Source organism: Vipera ursinii (assembly GCF_947247035.1).
Source record: "Vipera ursinii genome assembly, chromosome: 4".
Taxonomy (NCBI): domain Eukaryota; kingdom Metazoa; phylum Chordata; class Lepidosauria; order Squamata; family Viperidae; genus Vipera; species Vipera ursinii.
Genome location: NC_139514.1, coordinates 67,245,466 through 67,264,436, shown reverse-complemented (window position 1 = coordinate 67,264,436; position 18,971 = coordinate 67,245,466). Strand labels below are relative to the sequence as shown.

Sequence of the window (18,971 nt, the reverse complement as noted above, 5' to 3'; positions counted from 1 at the left end):
CTCTGCCTTTGAGGCCCTTGGGGATGGCAAGGCTGCTTCGATGCACCTGGAGTCTCCGCTGGGCTTAATCCACTGATGACCAGACCAACTTTCCTGGTTGTTTGGGTCTAGCTCCCAGCTGGGAGGATTGCTGAAACTCTTTTCCTGCCGGCTTTTTTGCTGGCCCTTCCCCCCCCCCCCCGGTGGCTGCTGGTGCCGGGGAGCTGGCTTCAGGCAATTTTTCTTTCTCCATGATGGGATCTTCCCCAATTCTTTGCCAGACTGTCTCCCAAACTTGGAGACAGCGACGGGAGGTCAGGACTCCCTAGTTAATGTGTAAAGTTGGAGGACTCCAGCTTGATGTCAAGTTTCTGACAGAATGAGCTTTTCAAAGGACTCTGAGGCATTGTTTACCTTAAAAGTCTTTTATTAGCCCTATGGCATCGGCAATCCTTGCTAAGAGAAGCTGGAGTCTGAATTCTCCTCCCCCTTAGCACAATATGTTAAGTTCAATTCTCCTCCTTTTCATTGCTGTCATAAATCACATTCTCCAATTAATTTGAAGGGTCAGTTTTCCCTTCTGTTAGACAACCCACCAAATTCTTATCTTCTCTTATTTCATAACGGCCAATGTGGCTAAAAACTCTTTAAGGAAATCAGCAGGACATGTAGAAGCCAAAATATATGTTAAAACAATGCTATCAAACGTTTATTATAGCTTTATTATGTAATATTTTCCTTGTATAAAGATGAAAATGTAACTCTTAAGTCACAAAAGTGCATATATAGTATTATTTTAATGAAAAGATAAATACGTAGCACTTAAATTGTCATTAGAATTACATGTTCTCTTTTCATTCAGCAGATGTCAGTATAACACAAGCTAGGTTGTAATACTGCGGTCAAGTTAAAGAAAAATAGTGTACACATAAGTTCTGAATTTTGTCAATCTAAAGGTCTGTTTCTATAGTCAAATGTTTCTTGCTGTATAAAATACCTTTGCCTATTTTAATGGAACCTGCTTGCAGTTAAGCTGGTACATTTTATAAATAAGACTTATGTAGAACAAATAAAGGTTAATATAATCTAAATCATGATTTTAAAATGATGTATAATTGTAATTTTTTAAGAAAAAACGTTGAGCTTAAGAATTCCAACATTCATGAAAATTGTAGTGAATTCTATGTTTGGTAATTTGGGGAAATTAGCAAATACTGACATCAAATTTCCCCCAAGTAGAGGGTAGGGAGGAAGGGTAGACATCCACTTTGCATTAAGCTTTACCTCAAACAGCGTTTTCAACTTAGGTACTTAATGTTTTTTAAATTTAAATTTAAAAAATTGTAATTTGATTTCACTCCTTTCTTGGTATCTTATTTTGTTTCACTATGTCATTAGAAACATTTTCATTTCTATTTAACTACAGACTGAAATTTTGATTGTTCTTTTTAGCCAATGTAATTAACAATGGTTGTTTTTAGCAACAAAGTAAAAGTATAAATTTCCAGTATGAAGGTAAATCTTCAATTACTACACTACAAAAGTTTGGTATTATAACGAGCAAGATAGAATTATCTATCATTGCCTGAAGAATGGCTTAGCTGTCCATTCTTTTCACTGAAGGTCCTGAAAGAAATGGAAAGTCACCCAACAATATTCCACAATGAATCCTGCTATATTCTGGTAATTTAAGTACTCTAGATCACAGAATATAAAAGCAGCACTTTTTCTTTTCTTTTATGTTAAGGCACAGAAACCCTTATAATGCTTATAATATGCATATGACAAATATGAAAAATGCATATTTTTCACTCACAAGCAGGAATGGATAATGAATAGTTTAAAACTGTTCTATGCAAAGTCATGCTGTTTTAATTCAAATGTTTCCGCAGATTTCATGCATTTAAGAATAACTTTAAAGATGCAATAGCTTCTGTTCCTTAAAACACTGTATCTTTTACACCCATGCAAAACAGAGTACCTAAATGGAGTTATTTGATTAAAATGATTTCATAATATTATTGTGGTCTCAACTTGAATTTATCTATGTGTGTGCTATTCTTAGTATGCATAACTGTCAAATTAAAATCCAAGATACTATTTGAGATTAGTTATATTAGATAACTAATGTGACCATAATGCCGTAAATTATATTATAACAGAATTCAAACTAAAACTGCAACTCTCTGCCAAATCCTCATCTATACCTTGATAAGGTACCATGCAAAAAGAAGCTATTTGAAGTAGTGATGCCTCTCAGTATTTAAAGCAGCTACAAGCACTATGCTGTAAAATACATTTTTTTCACTAGGGGTAAAAGAATACTGCCAATAACACATTCTTGTTGCTGTGCTGTCGCCTGGTATGTGTTGTGATTCAGCATCAGCCTGTGGTTCCGGCAGCTGGGTTGGATGATTCTGAAGAGGAGGAGGAGGAGGTGTTTGGAGAGCCTTTGGTGTCAGTGGGAGGTTCTGATGCACTGCAGGACTCTCAGCCTGGCCCCTCCTGTCTTGTTCAGACTCAGCCGTGTGAGCACGAGGGATTGGAAGAAAATGATCCACAGCTGGCTCTGTTCAGGGATGCTAGGAGCAGGAGGCAATCTAGCACAGCAGAACAGAGGAAGGCAATGAGGCAACTCGGGAGAAGGCAATGAGAAGCCACGCCTTGGGACTGCTGATAAAAGGGGAAGGTGTGGGAGGTGCTGGTTGCTGAAGGCAACCATTTGAAGATCTTCTGCTAGAGTCCTGGTCTGTTATTCTTGTTTAACTCTTGTTTAACCTTTTGGTTTAAGTCTTGTTTGAACTTTTCGTTTCACTTTTGTTTGAACACTTTGTAAATAAATTTGGTTGAGTTTTTTCCAGCCTGTTGATTATAAAAAGGGGTCCCTGACATTCAAACAGGGCCGGTCGTAGGCTGGAACAGAACAGTGTGTTTGGCTAAAGAAAAGAGGTAAGTTAAGCAGAACATAGAATTTCTTGCTTTCTCTAGCATACACTGTGCAGTTTTGAAAATCTGCAATTGATAAAGATTTTTTGCACCACAGCCACTTTTAGTGCATCATTCTGATTCATCTGTCATTTTGTGCACATGTAGAAGTACACATCCAAGCTACACCCCTGCATTGTCCCACTAAACTGACCTTGTATGAACATCTTTTTTCTGCATGTAATTTTCTCTACATTGTGACCAAGTGTGCAGTGGTTTCTGCAGTAGTGACCTTGAGCAAGAAGAGCTCTCTGTCAGCCTGCACAGAGAGGTTGTCAGAGTTTGCACTTGACTCCCTGATGGAACATAGCATCAAGTTCAAAAGGCAGGTACAGGCTGCAATCCTGTAAGAACACATACCAGGCTTTGCAAAGCAATACCAGGCAAAGCACCATCACCAGCTACTTTGCACATATAGCTATACCCATCATAGCAACACTGGCTTTTTGCATGTTTGAGGAGGCAGTGAGGATTGGGCCTCCATTGCTTCTTTATTGTATTCTTTATAAAATATCCTTATTTCTGCTTCTTCAATGTACTTTTTTGTGACTTGGGGGGATTGCCTTTCAGGGATCCAAAGCTTAGCCTACATAGGCTCAGTGTCTTGTTCTTTATGGTTCCACAAAAGTATGCTACAAATAATGTCTGCCTTTAGTGTCTTACATCTCTGACAGACACACACATTCCCCTTCTTTCTCTTTCATATAAGGAACTACAGTAGGGAACCTGAAGAAACCTAGAAACATTTACTACAATGCATTATTAGAAGTCTGTTTCCAACCCCCCCCCATGCTTTGGTGACAACATGCTTAGATTAAGAAAGACTATAGTGGAGGTTGAAGGCCTGATCAGGACAAATTGTTCCTAATTTGGGGGGGAGGGTTTGCCTCCTTGATGAAGGGTTTGTAATTGGATGCAAACCTATATTTTGCAGTCATACATAACACATTTGTATGCATACACAGTTGTATATATTTATTGATATCTATAGTCACTTTTATTCCCTAAAATGCTTGTTTAGTTTTTGGCAGTGGTTTGCTCTCTGAGCTCGCCATTTAGTTTCCAAATGTTTTGTTATTCGACTAGGTAACATCATCAGGGGGAATTCTACTTCTACAATTGAGGACAAGACACTTCTACCTAAAACCCCGCTGATGATGTTACCTAGCTGGTAACGAAATGATCAGGAACTAAATGGCAAACTCAGAGAGCAAATCACTGCCAAAAATCTAAACCTCGAGCTACAAGTATTTTCTAGTATTTCAATGTTTGTTTTGTCATCAGCCATGAATTAAATAAAATAAACAGAATAAAATTGCTTGATGCATGATAATGCTGGGAATCTTTTTCCCTGAAAGCTAAAACCACTTTATAATTATTGAGCTGATACACAACTGAGCTATGGATGTTAGCCCATTACTGATTTCAAACAGAATATCAAAAGTGTGCATGCCTTATCTATAGGATATGATAGGAGAGGATAGGATAGGATCTGGAACGGACCTTGGAGGTCTTCTAATCCAGCCCCCTGCTCAAGCAGGAGAACCTATACCAGTGATGGTGAACCTTTTAGAGACCGAGTACCCAAACTGCAGTAATTGGTGAGCCATTTTTAAAATGTTCTTAATTATTGACAAAAGTATGAATATATGCAGTCATTTCACAATCTAACTGGAAATATACTGAACAATTCTATATTATATAGACCATATTCTATAGCAGGGGTCTTCAAACTTGGCCCTTTTATAACTTGTGGACTTCCAGAATTTCTCAGCCTGCGTGCCTGGCTGAGGAATTCTGGGAGTTGAAGTGCACAAGTCATAAAAGGGCCATGTTTGAAGACCCCTGTGCTATAGTGTCTAGTGTAAATTGCAAATTTTAATAAAAAAGTATGTGTCTGTTTGTGAATCTGTATCTAATCCAATAAAATCAATGACTATTTTAATATTTTAGTATAAAATATATTATGAGAGCCAAACTACCATTAATTAATTAACATGCAGACAAAAGAGAAAACTGCCATTGAGAACACTAAGGAAAGACACAGCATTCTATATCACACAGTAGCCAACAATGAACATTTGGAATATTCCAAAGTCTAGATTTTTCACTGTTTCTCAACAACTTGTCTATATGGCATACTGCCTTATAGTGAAAATAATCTGGTCACTTTGAATTTGGTATTATCTGCTATGACCTGTCCGTCTTGGGTGGCCCTGCACGGCATAGCTCATAGCTTCACTGAAGTAGCAAGCCCCTTCGCCACGACAAGGCAGTAATACATGGAAGGGAAAACTTCAGTATTCAGGTTAAATCACCGTGTTGGCACTTTGTGATAAATAAGTGGGTTTTTGGTTGCAGTTTGGGCACTCGGTCTCTAAAAAGTTCACCATTACTGGATTAGAAGATAGGCTTATTCTGCAGTGGTCCCCGCTCTACGGAACATCTTCCTTTCAGACATTAGAATGGCCCCAACCCTGTTAGCCTTTCCTAAAGCACTAGAAAACTTGACTATGTTCCTGAGCCTGGGGTGTTAAATGCATCAAGGACCCCATTTCTCGGCTGCATTGCTAACTGGCCAAGTATCTCAACTGCTGTTTATATATTTATTTTAGATGTGTTTATCTTTTATCTTTTATTGTTTTAAAATGTTTATAGTGTCTTAATTGTAATATATTATTTTTGTAAGCTGCCCAGATATTTGACTGGCTAAGTGACTCTGGGCCACTCACTCTATCAGCCTATATGGGGCCCCACAGAGTTGTTACTGTGGGGAAAATTGGAGGTAGGAGTCTAAAGTATGTTCACTGCATCCAATTTTATATATGTATATAATAGTATAATAATAGTTAAACTGTGTCTCTATCTATCTATCTATCTATCTATCTATCTATCTATCTATCTATCACCAAATGATATATCCAAAGTAAATTGTGCTAAGAATTTTTGAAATGTAGTTTTAAACTCATTTATTAGAATGTAAGTCCTATTATATTAATTAATGTTATATAAAGAATCTGGGGTCAGAAACATCAAATCCACATCTCTGGATCTAAAACATTTTCCCATTAAACATTTGAAAACCATCTAGATCATATAAAACTGAGTTAAAAACATTTCTGCTTGCATCCAAACATATTCCCATCTTCATCATTATTCAAGCAAATTTGTCCAGTGGGAAACTTTATAAATTAAATTATGTAATGCTCTAAAGATGAACAGTAATACACAGATCTAGCACTGATCTCCATCTTCAATAAATCTTACTCTTCTGTTGCAGTTCTAATTATTAGCCATTTATCAGTTTTAACAATATGTACTGACTTGATTCTTTTTAATGAACTGTATGATTTAAGTTACATAATGTAAGAAAGCATTTGTGCTTAATTTGTTTCAATATCTGTATACTTTATTAAATGCTACAAGCATCAACATAACCCAATTGCCTTGACCTTTGTGACATGCAAACATTTAAACAGAGAAGTAAAGTAAACCTGCACGTGAATAATACAAAGATCTCAGGGAAATAAGACTCCTGCTGAAATTTTCATAACTCCATTTTCCAAATATGTACAATTGTAACAAACAAATATAACTTAGTAAGTAGCCATTTGGGATTTGTAGCAAACTGCAGAAAGACACTTGGGCAACTGTTTTCCTGCTAAATCAATGAATATGTATAATCATTCTGTGGGTCTCAGAGAATAAGGTAATATTTCTTGGTTTGCGTGTTCATTTGTTTGTTTTAAGCTGAACAAGAGCATTTGACAAAAGTTGAGGTAATGGAAAGCTCTAGTTTAGGCCTTAAGGGCGAGGTTATCTCTGGTTTTAACAGGCTACAATGAAATACAGGGTGGTTTTGGAAGTTCCAACTCCACTATAACCAGATTTATGATCTGTTTGATGGGAAAAGGTCCTACATATTTGGGTCCTAACTTCTTGGATGGTTGTAATGATTGCAAAAACTTAGTGGATAGGTAAACTCTATCCCCAATGTGAAAAGGTTTGGGTTCTATTCATTTTTTATTTGCTTGGGCTTTGTAGGCCTCTTTGTAGGCCAGGTGTTTTGTAATTGATTCATCTATGCCTTAAGAGAGGGAATGATGGGTTCATTGTTAGGTAATTCTGGCATTGGTTTAAACACCTGTCCCATGGGGACTTGAAAGGGGTGTATCCTGTGCTGGAATGAATAGCATTGTTATATGCTACTTCAGCAAATGGCAGGAGATCAGTCCAATTGTCCTGTTGATAGTTAATAAAACATCTAAGGTATTGTTCCAGAACTGAGTTTGTTCATTCTGTCCCCCCATTCGTTTGAGGAAGATGACTAGAACTCAAGCCCTGTTCTGTGCCTAATAGGTCCAAAAAGTCTCTCCAGAACTTTGATGTGAACTGGACAACTCTGTCTGAAATTGGGGTGCCCCATGCAATCAATAGATATATTGGAGGAACATTTTTGCTAGGGTTTTGGCTGTTGGGATCTTCTGGCATGGGATGAAGTGGACCTGTTTTGAGAACAAGTCAGTCACCACCAAAATGACTGTATTTCCTGCACTGTCCGGCAGCTCCACAATGAAGTCCATAGAGATCTCTCTCCAGGGTGCTGAAGGGCTTGCTACCATCTGCAAAAGGCCAGGCATTTTTCCTTGCTGCAGCGCGCAGGTAGGGCAACTGGCCACATAACTTTCAATGTCCCTTTTCAGTGATGGCCACCAAAATTGTCTTTTCACCAGGTGTAGAGTTTTTACAAACCCAAAATGTCTGCTAGCTTTGAGTCATGGGAGACTTGCATAGTTCTCAGCCTCTGCATGGAGGAAACATACAGTTTCTTCCCCCCCCCCCATGGCAGTCCATCTTGCATGGAGCAGAGGTTTTTGTTCTATAAAACCCACTCATCCTTCTCTAGGGCTTGTTTGAATATTAGTGAGACAGCATTGTCCAGTGGTGTGGGGTTCTTCGCCTGTGATCTCGTGACCACTGGGGCTGCTAATTGCATGGTTGGCAATAGCGGTTTGACCACATCTGCTTTGGTGTTGTTATATTGTGGCAATCTGGACAGACGATCAGCTAGGAAGTTCTCCACACACACGCCGGCAAATAATGGAAAGTAAAGTTGAAGTGGTGGAAGGGCTGAGCCCATCGTGCTTGTTTGGGGGATAATTTCCTAGGTGTCTTAAGGGCCTCAAAGTTCTTGTGATTAATCCATACTTGGAAAGAGATTTTGCTCCCTTCCAGGAAGTGTCTCCAGGTGAGGAGAGCCTAGCGTACTGCATAAGCTTCCTTCACCCAGATGCCAAATGCTGTTCAGTCTCTGACAATTTTTAGAGGTGTAGGCACAGGGTTGCAGTTGCCCCTGCTTATCCTTTTGGAGTAAAATTGCTCCCACAGCCACATCGCTCATGTCAGCTTGGATTACAAAAGCCCACTTTGGGTTGGAGTGTTTCAGAATTGGCTCTGCTGTGAAAAGTCTTTTTAATTTTTCGAATGCCACTTGGCATTCCATAGTCCATTTCAGGGCCTGGCTGGGTCATTTTTTTCTCTGTGGAATTCACATTTCGACAGTTTGGTGTACAGCTTAGCTGCCCAGAGTTTATTTAGGACTGTTCTAACTAGTTTCATATACTCCACTTTCATTTTGGTGTAGCTTAAGATATCGCCCAGGTACACCAAAGCTCCTTTATACAGGTGCTTGTGGAGCACCTCATGGATCAGCTGCATAAACACTGCAAGGCAAATGGGAGCACTTTAAATTGGAAACAGCCAAGGAGGCAGTTAAAAGCAGTCTTCCACTCATCTCCTTCCTTAATCCTTACTCTATAATACACTTCTCGTAAGTCTAGTTTGGGAAAAACTTTCCCTTTCTATAGGTGGGCCAGCATGTCCTTCATAAGGGGCAGGGGGTACACATTTTCCCTGCACATGGCATTCAAACCCTTATAATCCATGCAGAGATAAAGAGACTCATCCTTGTTCTCTCTGAGTAGCACGGGTGTGGCTACCCAGAGTCTGGCTGGTTGTATGAACCCGCAGACCAGACTTTTAATTGATGAACTGATGTAATTTACTTAATTCCTTGGGGGTCATCGAGTATAATTTTGGCTTTGGTAGTTTCGCCCCAGGAATGATCTTGATGGCACAGTCTATGGGCCTGTAGGGAAGCAGTTCATCTGAGCTCCTTTTGCTGAAAACCTCAGCTAGATCCCAGGGCCCTCTGGGTATAGCCTACCTTGTTTCGTTGCTTAAAGTGGCTTCTATTTCACAGAGCCTCTCTCTTCCTGATTGTCATCATTCATTCAGCAGGGGGTTCTTTCTTTTAGGAAATTTCAAACATCCCATTCTCCAGTTTACCAGTGGGTTCCATTTTTTCAGCCATGCTAACCTCAGGACAAGGGGCCACTCCATTCCAGTGGCCACAATGAAGGGTAGAGTCTCTGAGTGGTCCACTATGGTTATCCCCAGGACTTCAGTAGCTAATGTGGCCGGGATGCCCTCTGCAATGGATCCATTAAATTGACAGAATGAGATGGGGTTTTTTTTAGTCTCCTTAGCCGGATCCCTAGTTTCCCAACCAGGACTGGGCTGACCAGGCATCTAGTGCAGGGCTTTTCAACCAGTGGTACATTGGCACCTGGTAGGTGCCAATGTACATGGCCCTGCCCATGTGGCCCTGCCCAGCCCAGCTAAGTGTAGCAGGTGAGGGAACGAGCCAAAGTGGTGCAGCACAGGATGTGCCATGAGAGAGTCCTCAGGAGTTGCAGGGCTGCTTGGGGTGAGGCAAAGGCCCCAGGATCGGCACTTCTGGCTCACCCAGAAGCGAAAGGAGGAGGAGGGGGCAGAGACAGGAGAGGCTATAAAAGGAGACAGTTTGGACAGGAGTTGGAGAGAAAAAAAGATGCATCCTTGGGAAGACTCATCTGGAGCTGCACCAAAGGGAAAAGGAAGAGGAGGGGAGGGGAGGGGAGGGGAGGGAGAAAGGGGAGGAGAGGAGATCAAACAGGCCAGCCGGGAGCTACAACTTCTGTGGCAGCCATCTGTGCCGGGCACGCACACAGGTGGCAGAGACAAACAGGGAAGAAACGCAGCTGGGGAGGGGTTGCCCTCCACGAGGAATGAAGAAAGGGATGATCGGCTGGAGGTGCAGCATAGAGGGAGGGAGGGAGGGAGGGAGGAAGGAGATGACAATGAGAAAGAGGGAGGTAGAGAGCAGGAGGGAGGGAGGGGGAAAAAAGGAAGTAAGTGTTGGAAGAAAAAGCCGGGAGCTTGCTTTCCAGCCCAGAGGCTATACCTTTGAGAGAAAAGGAAAAAAATGAAGTGCTGCTGTTTGAAATAGATGAGAGGAAGCCAGCTGCTCCGGCTGCTTGAGAGGAGATGTTTCTTGGAATTGCTTTCTGGCGTCCCTGATTCATCTCCCAGTGGGGTCGGAGTTCCATCCCACAGCTGTGGGGTTGGACAGAACTTCACAACCTTGATGCTTCTCAGGGTGGTGTCTTTCTGGTGTTGGTTGGGTTTGGTTGACTTCTCTCCAGACTGCTTTTCGCCTTTCTTAGCTGGGGTCTTACTGCGGCACTCCGCTATCCAGTGACCTTCCTTGCCACATTTAAAGCAGGCCATTGAATGTGGTGGCACGGTCGATGCTTTAGCAGCTTCATTTTTTTCCACTGGGGATTGTTTCCACACGTTACCATAGCTTTACGGGTTGTGATTCTGGTTGATCTCCACCTCTTCAGCCAGGAGGCATGAGTCGTGGAACTGTACCGTGGCGCCTCTGGCCATGCATGCATTGTACAGGTTGTCATTCAGCCCATTAAGATTTCTTTGGGCCAGTCGAGGCAGCATGCCAGGCCTCGGAATTCTTCCGTGTACTCAGCTACCAGACGCCCCTGCCTCACAGTCTTTATGCAGCCTTGTGCCTTCTGATTGGCCAGGTGGTCTTCAAATCTCCAACTCAGGGTTGTCATGAAGTGGCTGAAGTTTCAGAACTTCAGTGTGTTTTAGTTGTGTAGGGTAACCATCCACCAAGCTGCGGCCCCTTTTAAGGCTAGGTGACGACCCAGACCCAGGCTTCCTTACTGGGGAGGGTTTTCCCATAAACCTGCATGAAGGTGAAAACCTGAGCCAGAAAGAAGCCCAGTTGTTGGGGACCCCCATCAAATTTCATGCCTAGGGGAATCAGCTTTGGTTCCTCTGGCAGGACTCTCCCTCTGGGGGAGGGGTTGTCAAGGGAAAAACTTGTTTAATGAAACAAGAGATAACACACAAGAAAATTCTCACTTTAGGATTCAGGAGTTTATTTAAATTTAACACACAAATTCAGTACTTACATTTCAACAACTTATTGCAATAAGGGCCAGATGCACAAGCAGTCATTAAGTGTGGCGGCTTAGTGGCCAAATAGCAACACCTTTATCTTTCGAGGCATATTTTATACCTTAGTACTATGCCAACCTCTGACCTTCTGGAACCACCTATTAGCCATCCCATTTCCTTTTTCTTGTTGAAACCATCATTATGTAACTTTTTATCAAGGCCAAACCCAGGCATGAACAACAAAGGTGACATTTTTTTTCCTGGTTGGATGTCCACACTTCACCTTTAGATGACATACCAGGGATATGCCGAGCTTGATCAAAATCTCAATTTCATTTTATTTACCTGAAACTAAAATTCAATATATTTCAAATTCCAGCGTACAGCGTTGATATATTTAATAAACTTCTCCCTCAACAATACAATTTTGGGAGGTCTTTGAATACCCCATTCGAAAAACACCAAATGCTGAGTGCAGCTTTGAGTGTAGCTAGTTTAAGTCTGTTTTATTCCTGGCCTGGGGATGAGACAAATTACACCTCATGATGATGCAGGAAAAAAACGTTTTCAGATTATGTCTGTGCCACATTTAGTCAAAGAAGAGACTTAAGTCTTTCTCATTTTGGCTCCAATCCTTCAAAGCATGAACACAGGGAAGAAAAAACATACCCTGCTTTGCAAGTCGTACTGAAATTATTATATCCGTATCTCTTGATCAGGCATACCCCTATTTTTCATATAAATGGCTAGGTGGCTCTAAAATCTTATTAGTGTACATCCCTCGTCTCTGCCCGTATTATACTTGCTGCTTCGTCACGAAAGCAGCCATCAATAATAGTGCAAGTCCCTTACGCCTGAGAATTCACCAACACTTCGCCATCAACAGCAGCTACAACTTCCCAGGGATGACTTTCTGCTCCTATCCTTTCCAAACCCGTTCACTTGCAGCCGCAGCCGCCAAACCCCGCCTCTCCCCGACGGCTCCTTTCGGCGTTTGCGAGGTGCAGAGCCAACCAAGCCCGCGCATGCAGTGCGTTGGGCGGGCCTAAATCCACGTACAAGGACGGGATGGAGACGCGGGGGCGCTGCTAATGCCCGCCCATCTTCGGCCCACCATGCTGCAGGGGGAATGTATATTCCTATTGGCTCTCTTTAGACAAAGGCGTGGCCTCTCCTTCCCTGCGCTTGTTTCCAATTGGCGAGGGCTCGTGTCAGTGACCAAAAAAAAAACAACAACAACCCAACAAGTCACCCAACTCAGCAACCCTTCCCTCAAAGCGCTGCAAGCGGCAGCGGTCTGAGCCAGGGCTGGACGCGGGAGCGGTGAGTCGGGCAAGGCGAGAGCGGGCGGGAGGCGCTGGTGGGATCGTAGCGGGCGGACCTAACGAAATCAGCAGGGGCGGCGGCGGCAGGAGGAGGAGGAGGAGCAGTGGAGGCGGACGCGGCTGAAGCGCATCGCGGATCGGTGCGAGGCCCAGGGAGTCGCTGGAATGTGGGTCTGGGGGCGTTGACTTGCTCCCGTCTGTCGGCCACGCTCCTGTCATTGCACTCTCCCTCCAGCCCTCGCCTCTTTGATGTCATCCTTTCCCCTTCCTCCTCCCACCTCCCGTAACCGCCCCCCTTTTAAGTCACACCCACGCCCACCACCCCTCGTATCGAGGCTGTGGTTCTTGAAGATGCCGCCTACTTCTTCGATGCGTCTCCCCCCCCCCCGCGCCCGCCTCGCACGCGCATGCTCCCATCTGCCAGTCGCGGCTGTTGCTCCCCACCTCCCCCCCCCGCCTCGACTTGCCACCTCTCCTCGGCACCTCGAACCTGCTTGGCGACTCCTCAAGTTCGCCGCCTTTTTCCACAAGGATTTTCCTCGGGTCTTTGTTTCGGGGGGGGGCTCTCCCCGCGGTCATCACAGCCCCATCTTCCCGCCCCCTCCCAGCAAGAGCCCGCAGCATAGGTGAGTGCCAGAGCTGACCAGATCTTGCATCCCTGAATAAATGGTCCTGAGAATTTTAGACGAAGCGACCGGGTTCCAGTTGCAATGAATCTCTCCTGACCCGCCAGCCTGCTTGACCTTATCCTGGTTTTAATTTAAAAATTCTTAACTCAAGCTGCTTTTCTTCCTTCTCAGCTGCTGGTGGCTTATTTGTATTCCTATGGTATGTCATATGTGTCTTCTGTCTGAGATGCTGTGTTTCAAACCCTGCCTCCCACCATGAGTTAGGAATGATTAATTTTATGGATTTGGAGATCCTGCAGATGTAAAATATTTTTTTGTGTGTGTGTTTCCTTGCCTACGCTGTTCATTAAAGCTGTAATCTGGGCTGCAAGATGTGCATCAAATTTATTTTCTGTTCTGTTTTATTTGCTCTAGATTCTTGAAAGATCAGACTAAAAATCTCTGGGAATATTCATGCATGAGAGAAAATGTTCATTCACTAGCTTCTTCCTTCCTCTTCCTCAGTGAAAGAAATGATATAGACAGCTTTACATCATTGACAGCTAATGTGAGGGCAAAATCCTGGAAACACCCTGGGGTGAAGTTTGGAGTTTCTTTAGAAACATAGGTTCAGGGATTTCCCTCATGGTGCTGTCACTTGATTTTGCTCTGAAGTGCAACTTTCATGACCACTCATTGTAATCCATTAATACCTTTAAAATAAAATATCTGCTTATTAGTTTTGCTCTTAGATTTAAATTTTCCATCACCTGTACACCTATATTTCTCTTTCTTCTGAAAGCAGCTGAATTTTACAGTGCAGTATATGTATATTCCTAGTCTTGGGCTATAAATTACTAATTTGCTATACTGACTTAGTTAAAAGAATCCCTTCTGTCATGTAAGCATTCTCGACCTATGCAATCACATCTAATATTACAATCGTTTATTTTTTAGAAAAACAAAAGTATTTTAAAGCAAGTGTTTAATTACTTGACCGGTAGTGCAAATTAAATCTGAAGGTAATGAAGCAGAAAAAATGTCCTAATTGAATATTATTTTTCAAAATTTCTTCCTTGGCCTCTCACACCAAATAACTTGGAACATGTCGTCTTTTTTTAAATCTGCATACCATATATTTGAGTGCAGCACTCACACATATATGCATGATAGTTATTGGCTAATGTCCAAGTTTGCCATCAAATGAGGCAGTTGAAATAAAATCAGTGATGGGTTATATAAAGTCTCTGGGGAAGAAGAAAAAATAGTCAATGCAATCTACTTATTTTTTTCCCTATCTTCTATCTCCTGCTTTCTTTGCTTAGAAAATTAAAAAATGGGGCCAATTTTTAAATATAGTTTTTCCTAAAATGGTTTTATTGTTATAAGAAAGAAAAGGTGATTTGAACTTTTCCCCATGGTTTTGAATGTAAAACTTCTTGGCAGGAGTTTGATTTGGAATCACAGCACTAAGTATATGCCAAACTATCATAACTTCTACATGTATTAAGGAGGTAGCACAATCCTATTTGAACTTAATGGGATTTAAACATGTATAGAGTTGCCCAGATAAATTGTATAATTAAATTTCCTGTTATTTGAGATGTAAATTATAGTGCTCAGTACTAATTTTACAAAGAGCTATTCTGTAATTTATATTTATGCTTATGGATTACATACTCTAATATTGTGCAAAGTTTTATCTCTAAAACAAATTGAAGGTCACTGCTTTCATCTTCATGATATAGTTGAGATACTAATTTATTCCAGTTTTGTATTCAAGTTTGAAAAAAGAACTCCCACCTCAGGTACTTAACCTGCAACTTTAATTAGCTATTTGATGAGTAAGATAAAGGTAGCAGGTCTGAATGCTATCTTCAGGAATTTAATTTTGTGCTTAACATAATTTAGTGCGATCAATCTTTAACATTACAAATAAAAGTTCATTGAAATCAGTGAAACAATTGTGTAGAAGTTTTTGGCTGGACTAAACAGAATTTCATATTCATATTGCTCATTCATTTTTGAGGATGTTGTAATTTTTCTGATATCATAATTTATTCTTAAAATCTGTAAACAAATTTTATTTAGATAGAAGGATAAAAGTGAAATTTTCTTTAGTTATTAATGTAATTTACTGATTATTTCTATGTTTCAAACTACATTTGTATTGCTTGCTTTAAAAAAGGAAGATGTATTGAATTATATTTATAATGATTAATGACCCTCTACATCAGGGCTTTTCAACCAGTGGTATGGGTACCACCTGTGGTACATTGGCATGTGGCAGCTGGTATGTGACCATCCTAGAAAAGTGGTAACGGGGGAGGGGAATGAGCTGAACCGGTGGCAGCACCGCACAAGCCTGAGTGAGAGATGGCTGGAGCTGCAGGACTGTCAGGGCTCAGTGGAAGAGCCAGGATCAGCACTTCTTCGGGGCTGTCAGGGCTCAGTGGAAGCGCCAGGATTAGCACCAGGCTCCAGCTGGAGCTCGGCACTGATCCTGACACTTCTGCTGAGCCCAGAAGAAGCGCCGATCAGCTGGAATGTTGCAGCATGTCCAGGGTCTGGTGATTTACATTCAGATGCTTGGCAACTGATTCATATTTATGACCGTCACAGTGTCCCAGGGTCATGTGAAGTGACCAAAGCCTGCTGCAACCACCCAAGAGACGGGGGCGGGAATAAAAACCAAACACCCACCCACACACCCTGGCTGCCAGTCCTCAACAGAAATGCTCACAACAATGAAAACCTCGGACAGGAGGAAGAGTGCCGCCGGGTGGGCAGGCAGGTGTCTTGCTCAGCTGTGGCTTGGGGGGCACTTTTTTCAGTGCCATTGTAACTTCAAACAGTCACTAAGCAAACTGTTGTAAGTCAAGGACTACCTGTACTTCATCACTTTTTTCCCTTTTTTTTGGACACGTTTTTGACACCTTGCTAGGCGACTGGTGGTACTCGGATGTTGCCATATCTTAAAAGTGGTACAATGGGTGAAAAGGTTGAAAAGTCCTGCTCTACATAAATCTTCTTCCATATGCCAAACTTCTAATAGAAGTTTTGAAGTTTTCTTATGATGGATATTTATGTTAAAGCATTTTATTTGTACTTTATAGAGACATTTGATTTATCTGGGACAACTTTTCTATTAATTTTACAATAGTATTTATAAAAGTAGAGGTTAATTCTGGGCATTTTTATTCTCTTTAATGAATTCTCCTTAATGAGATTATATATAGATTTATGCACTTAAAATGCACAAGATTTCTTAATAATTATGTCTTTGAATTAACATTAAGAATTATTAGATTTAAGAAACAAATTTAGCAAAATTCTTTGCTCATATTAAAAATTCTTAAACCATTAACATTATGTTGTGTTTCTTATATATGGATATTAAAATCAGTGCTAGTTCTGCCCTTAGTTTTTATTGCTTATCAAATAAAATATCTTTGTTACATCACACTTAAGTTTTTATGTGCAATCTAATCCTATGAAATCTTAGTGTATTCATGCATTATTCTAATCTGATGGAATAAATTCAAAGAAAGCATGTCTGTAATGACAATCAACAGTTAGAAATGTTGGCTGAAAATATAGGTCATTCAAGGAAGATAATTTAACTTTTATGAATTGGCATTATGGGAAAAGTTATGGCACTGAGATACCTTAAGACTTCTCAGCTGATGGTGTTGAAAGCAGAAACTTTGTGTGACCATTACAGTAATTCTCTCTGTTAATGCATTGGAAAAGACTAGACAACTGGAAAAATAGACAGGATGAGAAGGCAGAAAACCTTAAGGCTTTAACAACACAAAACAATGTGGAAATAAGACTATTTTTTAATGTATCAATTGACTGTGAAAGGTCTATTAATCATGTTTTACTTAAAAACTCTTGACTTAACTAATATATGGGGCATTTTATAATGTTTGAAATCAATTTTATTTATTTAATATTCCATTATAATTTGCTTTTTAAGGTCACCCATTTGCCAAGCAACTTTGAGTAGCTTGTATAGAATTACACAGTACAAATAATAGATCCAGAAGGGAAAACAGAACAGGGGTCTTGGGCTAGATCTCCCCCAACCAAACTGACTGGAACCACACCAGAGGAAAGAGGACAATTACTGCAAAACAGTTGCCTCCCACTTCCATCTTTTGAGATTGATCCAGAGGTATACCATGATTGGTGGTATTGAAAACTGTTGATAAATCAAGGATGGTGAGAATGGATGTAATTCTCTCATCCAGGTTCTGTCAGATACTTCCGAGGTGGGATCAGTGCTTTCTCTCTATTCTAACCAGCCCTGAAGCCTAAATGGATGGCTAGATAATTCACTTCCTCCAGGGTCTTTGAAGCTGCAATTCAACCAACTTTTCCATAACTTCTTGGAGGATGCTCAAAAATTATTTAGTACTGTTGGTTCTAGTGAAGATTTCCTGAAGAGGGGCTGTATTAATCATTCTTCACTGCTTGGGCCAATCGTTGTCATTTCCCTGGAGATCTTGGTAAACTAAGACAGGGGTGTCAAACCCAATTTCATTGAGAGCCTCAGCATTGTGGTTGCCCTCTAGGGGGTGGGGGTGGGTGGGGCCAGGATGGGCGTGGCTGGAGTGGGTGTGGCCAGATCCACATTGCTCATGTCAGGGATACCTATGGGGGCCTGGGCAGGACTGGGGCAGATCCGAGGGTCTCTGGCAGAGGGGGGTGGGACCGGGGTGAGCTTCAGAGCATGGTCCACTGGAGGAGCCTCACTGTCCCTCTCGGGCTGTGCAGGGGGGGCTGGACAGTGGCATCGGCTACCTGGAGTCCTGGGCAGCAGAGGTCAAATGCCCAGCCCAGCCCTCGAGCTCCCATGGCACCTAGCCCAGCCCCACTTCCCCAAGGGGGCGCCCAGCTACGCGTGCCACATGAAACCACTTCGCGGGCCAGATCTGGCCTGCGGGACTTGTGTTTGACATGTCTGAACTAAGAGAAATCTGGATCCAATATACATGTGGCTACACTACTCCAAAACTTACAGGCTGAAACTTCCCCCAAATAATCAAGCCAGACTATACCTCAGTCAGCTAAGAAGGAGCCTGTATAACTGGAGGAGTTGAACAATTTTATACTTAAATGCCTAAGATGTGTTTTAAAAAGTGTAAACCTTAAACAATTCATGCTTAAACTGAGTTCTAGGAAAGCAAAAATGTATCTTTTCCAATAGTATTTTTTTAGGGGGATTTGCAAGGTGTCATCATGTAAAATTACCATTTTACATCATGTAAAAACACTGAATCTAAAGAAAGAAGCAGTTATTTTTGTTTTAAAATGTCATTTAATGTAATTCAGTAAATGATAATTGATCTTAATTTTCAGTATCCCAATAAGCTTGCTTTATTGAAAAGCAGAATATTAAAAAAACATTGTGCTATTGTTGAATTGGCAGCAGAATTTCCCAGGTTTACAGCTTACCTCAATATATTAAATGTCAATTCGATGGTTAGTTGCTGTACTTGTCATTACTTTGGTTTTTATATTTAATTTTAGTACCATTTTTCACTGTAGTCCTTGACTTTCATTATTCAAACTTTCAAATCCTTGGCATTGTCAATTATCACTGGTGTCATCAGTGTAGCACTGGTTACTGATGTTTCTTCTTTCCATTTTAAAACCACACTCATATTTCAGTCCAGCTTTCTCAATACACATCATATAGAATAATTGCCGGGAGAGTTTATGGCATCTTCTTACTCTTTTTTTGCTGACCTGGAACTGG

General features: G+C 41.4%; 1 protein-coding gene across 14 annotated transcripts in view; it reads left to right on the top strand.

Moving 5' to 3' along the window:
- The first annotated feature begins 12,496 nt into the window (after window positions 1–12,496).
- The window catches only part of CDKL5 (cyclin dependent kinase like 5), a 94,951-nt gene continuing 88,476 nt past the window's right edge, over window positions 12,497–18,971 (top strand). For all 14 annotated transcript variants that reach the window (XM_083362934.1, XM_083362929.1, XM_083362932.1 and 11 more), the window contains exon 1: window positions 12,497–12,594. The gene's annotated coding sequence lies outside the window, so the exon portion shown is untranslated. The remainder of the gene's footprint in view (window positions 12,595–18,971) is intronic.